Source organism: Myotis yumanensis, unplaced genomic scaffold (genome assembly GCF_028538775.1).
Source record: "Myotis yumanensis isolate MYYU_CA2020_CCGP unplaced genomic scaffold, mMyoYum1.0.hap1 SCAF_1, whole genome shotgun sequence".
In the NCBI taxonomy this organism is placed as follows: Eukaryota; Metazoa; Chordata; class Mammalia; order Chiroptera; family Vespertilionidae; genus Myotis; species Myotis yumanensis.
Genome location: NW_027223752.1, coordinates 146,260,090 through 146,269,431, shown reverse-complemented (window position 1 = coordinate 146,269,431; position 9,342 = coordinate 146,260,090).

Below are 9,342 nucleotides of genomic sequence, written 5' to 3'. Positions count from 1 at the left end.
GGGGTTGCATGTCATGGTTATGAATAATCGGGCTTGCCATACTTCATTACAATTGCCATAGCATCCTGATGTCGCTGCTGCATATTTCTGGGACTACCCTCAAAAGATGATGGAAGTATTATCATTTTACCAATTGGCACATTGTCATTTTCAGATCTAGATTTGAGATAATCCATCAAACCACTATATTTTTCAACTCTCAACTTAGATTGGTTTGCTTTGATGAAATTTATTCTATTGGCCTCCATTTTTTAATATGAATCCACAATAAATTGTTGAGTTAATTTTCCTGCATTTAAAATAGGATTGAACGTGTCCCTCACAAAGAGATGAAATCCATAATACTGCATTTGTGTGACTCGTGTCCTTACATTTTGTCTAGTATTATTGTCGATTACACTGTTATCTCTGAGTCTTAATGCAATATCTGTTCCCCAGCCTTTTTCACCATGTGGAAAAAGAATAGGATATGTCATTGCCTCTAATGTAGGAAACAGGATATTGATTTGTTTCATTTTAGTGGCATTTGGATTATGGGGATCTGGTTTACAATGAATGAGCAAGTCCCTTTCAAAAGGAGGTTCTCCATCTTTGTTTCTGAATATGACAGCAACCTCGGTTACACAGGGAGAATTATATCTACTCAGGTCACTGTTATGATCATGTTTAATTGCCACTGTTACTTCTGTGGGAGCAATACCTTTTGCTGCTGCTTCAGATTGGGCTTTCTTTTCTACCTCATGTAGCATCTTGTATGATTTTGTTAATTCATTTATTTCATGCATGAGGTTGTTGATGTTGATCATGAGTCTTTCTGAGCAGCCCTGGTTTTCTGGCATTGCTAGTCTTTTACTTGTAGCTTCAGCCATATCCAAAATATAGAGTTGAGAAAACTTCCGAGAAACACCATCTGAAGGATGTAAAGTTCCAGTATGGTGATAAACGTGTCCGTGTATTCTAAACAGTATGGCCCAAATCCTGATGGTGATGCAATATTTGCACCCATGAAAGCAAAAGCAAAAGAACTATTTATGGAATGAATATTTCCCATGAAATTTTTACTGTCAGAATCTTCTTTTGTCATTAATCTTTTTAAATATGCCGGGTAATCTGGAAAATGTATATCATTTGGACAGACTTTCCCTTTGCTACAACATCTAGTAAATTTCCCATCGGATGGTTTTTCATCCGAGAAATTTAGGGATAGGCAAAATTCACATCGAACAGTCATTCCACCACAACTATGTCCGAGGATTGCATCCTCATGTACTCCATTTTTGCTGAGAAGGCAGTTCCTTCCGTTATTGGTAGTGCTTGTTGATGACTGTTCTCTAGACATATTCTGTCGTCGGCACCGCCTTCTTTCAACTTCAAAGGCACGCTGGTCTTTAGACATTTTCTGTAGATAACGCCGGTGTTTTTCAGCATCAGAGTGACGTTTTTCCAGTAACTGGTGTTTAGATACATCTGTCCCAGGCACCTCCTTCTTTCAAGATCAGATGCACGCTGCTGTGCAGACACTTTCTGTCGATAACGATGGCATCTTTCGGCTGCAGAGCTACGTTGTATCAACAGTGTTCTTTAGACATAGTCCCAGGTCTCTACTGTCACGGTCTGAGATGCAGGTGAATGAGAGTCCTGGCTATCAGGCCACTGAGAGCTGTCTGACCAAAGGCTGATTCTGGCTGATTCTGTGGGGGTGGGACTTCCTCCTCCCTGCTGTCAGTTTCCACAGCTGTGATGAGGAAGCTGTGGTGACAGAGGGAGCCACGCCCTCAAAGCCACCCTCTCTCTCGCTCTGCTCTAAGTCCAGTGGCCTCCTGCTCTGCCAAGTCCTCCAAATTTCCCACTCTCAACTCACTCTCCCGCTCTGCTCTCCACCAGTGAAGGTCCTAGAAGCCCTTGAGTGTGGCTATGGCCTTGCCTCCCAGGGCCAGCGAAGGTCCCAGGAGCCAGCGGCCACCATCACCTCCCAGGGCGCTTGACATCTGCATATGCAAATTAACCCACCATCTTTGTCAGGTTAATTTGCATACTCACTCCTGATTAGCTAGTGAGCGTAGCAGAGGTATGTTCAATTTACATGTTTCTCTTTTATTATATAGGATGTGCTTAAAGCTTTCAAAATTCCCTTTCTAAGAATCATATTTAAGTTACATCTTAGTTAGTTGGGACTGCTATAACAAAGACACTATAAACTGGGTGGCTCATAAGCAACAAACATTTATTTCTCACAGTTCTGAAATCTGTGAAGTCCAAGGTCATGGTACCAGCAAATTTGGCATCAGGTGAGAGCTCACTTCCTGGTTCATACACTGCACCTTTTTGCTATAACCTCACACAGTGGAAGGGGACAATGTTGCTCTCTGAGGTGTCTTTTATAAAGGCCCAAGTACCTCCTAAGTGCCCCACGCCCTAACTCTCTGATAACAACACCTTTGGGGTTAAGTTTCAACATATGAATAGGTGGTGGCGGGGGGACACAAATATTTAATTGAAGCAAACTAAAAAGTGAAAATTACCCCCTAACTGTGGGTTCCAATAGGGAGATTGGAAAGTTGCCAAGGTTCCTTGGGCATAATTGATATCCTCATAGATTTTCAGCATCTCATGAAAAGAATGCACATAATCAGTCTCCCCTAAATGTCAAAGTGACCCTTTATAATCCCCTTATGATAAAATGCACTCTTTATGGCCTGGAGACTTAACTAGAAGATGGAGTGGTCCTGGCAAAAATTGACTGGCTTTGTTATCAACATGATATGGTACATTGGAAGCACTGATTTAATCAGATATCAAGTGAAATTATATATACATTTATATATCTTTGAGAAGGAGATATTTTTAACACTACCCATTCCAGTATTATCCCTGGATACCAGTGAAAGATCAAGCTTGGCTTAACATTTAATATGTTAAATGCTTAAAAGATTCAAAAGGTTAAAGAGGAAAAGTAGTCTCCATTAAAATATAGGAATACCTTTGTCAACTGGACAGAGCAAAGGAAAAGAAAAAGTACCAGACATGTTTCTAACTGACAACTTCAAATGGAGGGCATGAAATTGGTCAAATCCAAGATATTAGGGGACACATTTCCAATAAGGAGCATTACCTTATGGGGCCAACAGAAGAGGGGTGTCCCTGCTTGGTGTGTACAAATGGAGGCTACCTCGAACAAATATAACATGGAGTTGACATTTCCGAATAGAGTCAATGGACACAGGAATCCTATATAATAAAGAGGTAATATGCAAATTAACCCTCACACCCTCAAAAGATAGCTGCCTATGACCAGGCCGGCAGGGGTGTTAGTGAGGAATGACCAAGCGACTGAACAACAGGCTGAGTGGGGCGACCAGGCTGATGGGGGGCCATGAAGGGTGACCAGGCTAGCAGAGGGGGCAGTTGGGGGCAACCAGGAAAGCAGGCAGGTGAGTGATTAAGAGCCAGCGGTCCAGGATTGTGAGAGGGATGTCCGATTGCCGGTTTAGGTCCGATCCCTGGGATCGGGCCTAAACCGGCAGTCGGACATCCCCCAAGGGGTCCCAGATTGGAGAGGGTGCAGGCTAGGCTGAGGGGACCCCTCCCCCGGTGCACAGATTTTGTGCACCAGGACTCTAGTAAGATATAAGCCTTAAATGCCCTCAATGGCTGCTTTTAACACATTATGGTGTTGGTGTTGGGAATGACCTATGTAAATGCTCCCAAAGTCCTTTGTAATTGATTTTAGAGGTGGGGAGGTGAGAGAGACATCAATTTGTTTTTCCACCCATTCATGCATTCATTGGTTGATTGTTGTATGTGCCCTGACTGGGAATCAAACCCACAACCTTAGTGTATCTAAACAACTGAGCTACCTGGCCAGGGCCCCAAGGTCATTTTTAATATCTTTAGATCTCCTATTGCCTAAATTTCAGTCTATAACAGTGGTTCTCAACTTTCCTAATGCAGCAACCCTTTAACCCTTTGCAGTCCAATGTTATTTTTGGAATTCAAACAGTCTGGTCTAAATTAATTGACGGGATTGAATGTTGAACTTTTTAATGTTCTTATAGCTCGACGTTGGACCTGCTCCTAGCGCCTGGTCTGTCGAGTCAGCCTCGAGGTTGGACCAAAAAGGTTTAATACAGTTCCTCATGTTGTGGTGACTTCAACCATAAAATTATTTTCGTTCCTACTTCATAACTGTAATTTTGCTACTGTTATGAATCGTAATGTAAATATCTGATATGCAGGATATATTTTCATTGTTACAAATTGAACATAATTATAGCATAATGATTAATCACAAAAAACAATATGTAATTATATATGTGTTTTCCGATGGTCTTAGGCGACCTCTGTGAAAGGGTCATTCGAACCCAAAGGGGTCGCAACCCACAGGTTGAGAACCACTGGTCTAGAAGAAGAAGCCATATCAAAGGGCTCCACTTGAGAGACAGCACTAATAACCTCATTTCCAAATTGTTATAAGCTGATATTAAGACCTTCTGTTACCTGAGAGCCCATAGTTGGTAGACCTTAAATTTCAATACATGCAGAGAAGGGAGATGCCACCATCTGCAGCCCAAGCCACATCAAGATTCAAGTCATCACAGAGTGACTTTGTATCACTTAGCATGTTTATACCTAGTAGGGACACTATTTTCAGAGAAAATAAATGAATGTTCACATTTTCATGAAAAGTTTTGTTTTTTCTTGATAGCACCTTTCAGGCTATTCCTACTTCTCATGGCATATACCAATCATCCTAGATTTTTGCCTTCAGTCAGTGAAATGACCCCCTTGGGTCATAGTCCTCATCTCTTTCATTATCAAGCATCTCCTGAGTACCTATTATATTCAAGCACTACCTTAGGTTTAGGGAGGTTTGGAATCAAAGAAGGATATAGTCTATACCCCTGAGAAGTGGGCAGTGCCTGTCCCTGTGAATCTGCACAACATCACATCTTGCCAAATTGTAACAGAACAGGCTTTGCATGTATATGGTTAGCCTGCAATGGCACATATCAAAGCCATGTCTTCATCAAACTGATAAGGACATTCACTGATGATATCTGTCACTTGGAATTTTCCCCTTAATAAAATTGATTGTGAACAAATAACAAAGGGCTATTGCTTCAGGACATCGGGCATATGAAAATGGCCCATTTGCAAAGAACTGGATGTTAAAGTGTTTTCATTAAAATGGGACCATTACCTGAGCGATACACAAGTTTTGCTAGAGTGAAAAATTCTTTCCTCCATCTAAACAAATTTGGCTACATATAGTTCACAGGACACAAATGTTTCATGGGAGAATGAACAAATTATGCCTCTGAAGAGTAGTTGAATATTTATTCTGACACAGCTTCCCCAGGACAACCAGCAACCTCATTTGAAGTAAATTCCTTAGTCTGTTCCAATAAGAATAATTGTGTTGGAACTGTGCTCCCTGCTCTAAAGAGGGCAAATCCATTTACTGCTGCAGAAAAGCCTCTGGGATGGATCTAACCTATTCGCTTTGTGGGTTTTGATGCTGCTGAGTAAGCTAATGATATATCAAGTTGGTGCTAGTTTGGACACAGTCAAGAGAGCTCAGTGGAGTGTTTTTCTTCCAACAACTCAATCATGACTGCAAAAACACGATCAGTACCAGAGATGTGGAGTAGTAACTCGTCTTGACAGCAGTGAACTAATGAACATCCATCATTAGATTGGTCAAACATCCTTCACAATCAAATATCTGACTTTAAAAAGGCATTGTCCTACAGTCTTCAGCATTTTGTGTGTGTGTGTGTGTGTGTGTGTGTGTGTGTGTTTCTTTTTTTCCAGCATTTTGGAGCATTCACTGGAGCAATCCATAGTGTTCAGCTGTAGTTTAAATGCAAAAAAAAAAAAATAAAAGAAACATCACTCTAATGTTTCATGCAAGGCTGCTTCTGGGACAAAATTAATAATGGCTGAAATTTGCAGAACGGTTCTCTCATGTTGTATAGCCAAAATCTGACTAATTTTATTTCTTTGAAGTAATGGCTTAAAATATTGCAGAAGAAATATTCAAAACACTGTGAATGTGTTACAATTATGTCATACTCTATTTACCAGTCTCCTTTAGAGAATCCCCACCAAGATTATTCAATGACGTGTTTGCTTTTCCCCATAGATTTAAAACTGTTTTTCTAGATTCATGCATTTTTATTTTTGGTGATTTCTAATTGGCTCCCACTGAGGCCTGGCAGCCACCAAACTGATCATATGCCAATTTGACTCCAGAGATATTTAGCAAAGTGTTCACTTATATGTGGAATCTAATGAATAAAATAAGCTAACAAACAAAATAGAAATAGACTCATAGAGAACAGACTGACAGCTGGAGGGGGTTTGGGAGATTGAGTGAACAAGGTGAAGGGATTAAGGAAAGAACCTCATAAACACAGACAACAGTATGGTAATGACCAGAAAGGGTGAGAGGAGGTAGAAGGTAAGAGGGGAATAAGTGGTGATGGAAGGAGACTTGACTCTGGGTGATAAACATATAATATGATATACAGATGATGTATTATAGAATTGTACACCTGAAACCTACATAATTTTATTAACCAATGTAACCTCAATAAATGCAATAAAAATTTTAAAAATAAAATGAAAACAAATCTATTAAAAATATTGCACTTTATCATATTGTTTGTAGACTACAAAAATTTAACTTCCTGGTAACGCTATATAATAAAATTGTAGTATGCAAATTGTCCCCTCAACCGGGAGTTCTTCCAGGAGTTCGACCAGGGGGTGGGGCCAGCCGGAGGAATGGAGGGAGTACCCAGCCAGCAGCCGGCAGCTGCTAGGGACCCTAACAGTGCACGAATTTCATGCACTGGGCTTCTAGTAATTTATAAAGCAATGAAATAAAAATATGCAAAATTTTCAAGAAACATTCAACATAAGCTTTTCTTGTTTAGAAAAGTTTTGTCTCTTTGATCCTTTCAAGTCGATGAGTTAACATTGAACACAGAAGATATCCCATATGACAGAGTGAATTGTGAATTATACATCTGATTTGGGCAAATGTACAAACAGGAGTCCTAGACAGATGGAGGAGCAGCACACAAAGGTCAGGACAGCCCCTTCTTAAATGAGAATATGCGATCATTGGAGAGAGGAAGATAATTATTCTGTTGACTTATGGGGAACAAAGAGCATCATGACCATTACATGGTGACTGACCCCAAAGGCCAAATGGCAGAAGGTATGAGAGTTGTTATACATTCTTGCACCTGTGGGGTCCCTCGGCCTGGCCAGCGGGGATTGGGCCAATATTGGCTCTCCAACATCCCCCAAGGGGTCCTGGATTATGAGAGGGCACAGGCCAGACCTAGGGACCCCACCAGTGCACAAATCCATGCACCGGGCCTCTAGTATGCATATAAGATCTTTGGTTAATCTCTTCCTGCCCTCCCTCCTCTCCCCTTCCCTCTGAGATTCATCAGTCTATTCCATGTTTCCATGCCTGTGGTTTCTGCTTCTGTGTTGAGCATCTGCTCCCTGGTGGTCAGTGTGCATCATAGCTACCAGTAGGCCAGTCAAATGGTCAGATGGTCACTTAGGCTTTTATATATATAGATTGGCTTTCCTCATATGAGGGTTTAGAATTATAAAGCTACATTTTCATACAGTTGGCACAAAGGGACACTTCCCCAGACCTCCACCTACCATGTATTCTTCTCATTTTTTTGTTAGCCTTTTTCTTTCATCTACTTCTCAAGTAGGTGCCATAATTCTAGTGTTCACTGTGTTTGTTCTGTAGGGTGGAGTCTCTGGATTCAGCCTCATGGGGAATCTTCCAAAATTTAGTACCAGAGCTGATAGATGATAGATTCCTTTTTTTTATTTTTTACTTAAGCTAATTCTGGTCAGGTTTCTGTCACTTGTGGTCAACAGAGCTTTGTCTAAAAGCTGGAGGATTTTTGAAGGAAGAAATGGAGATGAAGGATGGATACAGATAACCTCACTTCCTTTTTGTGAAGCTGCCTGTGGTCATTCCTGCTGTCTTGTTTTCTAAAAACTACTACATGGCTTGTTTCCCCTTGAAGTCATGACAATTGACTAACTGATAATTTGCTACTTTTAAAATAATAAAAAGTACTATTTCAAACCATGAAAGAATACTGGTGATCACGTTTTAGTTACTCCACCACCACTACTCACCCACTCACTATAATCACCAGGAATAATCCTATCACTAACTTTTATTCATAGGGACAGTTAAGAAGCTAAATGGAAGGTTATTCTCATTTAAAACCAGTATTTAGAATTGTAGTTCTAAAGCTTAGTGTGGCACCATCCCATGGTATTAATATATGTGATATACATGTATATGAAAGACATATGTGATGTTTATGTATATTAAAACTTTAATGATAAAGTAACAAAAATGCAACTTATTTTAAAATAGTTATCATTTCTCATTACTCATATATATATTATAACTCACCCTGACTCACATACATTCTGATCAGAGTTCTTAAGTGAGAGAGAAGTGCCTGGTGTCACAGGCAGGGAGCTCAGGTTCCGTAAAAGCCACAGTTGAGTTTATAATGCCTCAGCCCACCGGTTGCTTTATTTGAATAAATATCATCTGTCAGGGGTAGTAACTCATAACAAGATCACAGGGAAACAATCAGATTGTGGAAATCAATCTATATATACCTACAGACTTGACATGAAACCTTCTTTGCAAACATGTCATTATAACGGAGACTATCTCTCCTTATTTGTTTGTGCTGTGTTTTTGCAAAGATGAGATTGAAGACTCATGCATGAAGCCCGGAAGCAAAGGAAAATATTTAAAATTTCTGTTTCAATAATTTGATGATCCTCATGCTTTTCATTACCTTTGAGCCAAGCTCTGTTATTGGCACCGAACCTCGTTTGAAATGGCTCTACAGTGAAATTCTTCTATCTGGGATGGTTTTACTTCTTAAGTTGGATAAATAAACTCTAGCAAGTTTATATAATTGCTTAACATTCAGTAATTCTTACCAGAAGCAGCACAGTGCATGCATGGACACTGCCTTGACTTGGCATGAACCCTCTCATGCCAAAGTTTTCATACTCAACACACAGGAGCTGCAAGCCTCACATGCAGGCCTCTGATTTTATGTTTCTCTGCCCACAAAAATAGGCCTTTCAAATTGTTGTGGCCCTGTTTTAAAACATTTTCCACTCCAGTTTATAGTTCCCACTAAGTGTAATTTTATTGAAAAATTCCAACAGGTAACTCTATTTTATGAGGCACCTCAGATTCTCTCAGATACACTTGCCTCCCAGCCCATCCTGCTATTGCTAAGGGCCAACCAACCC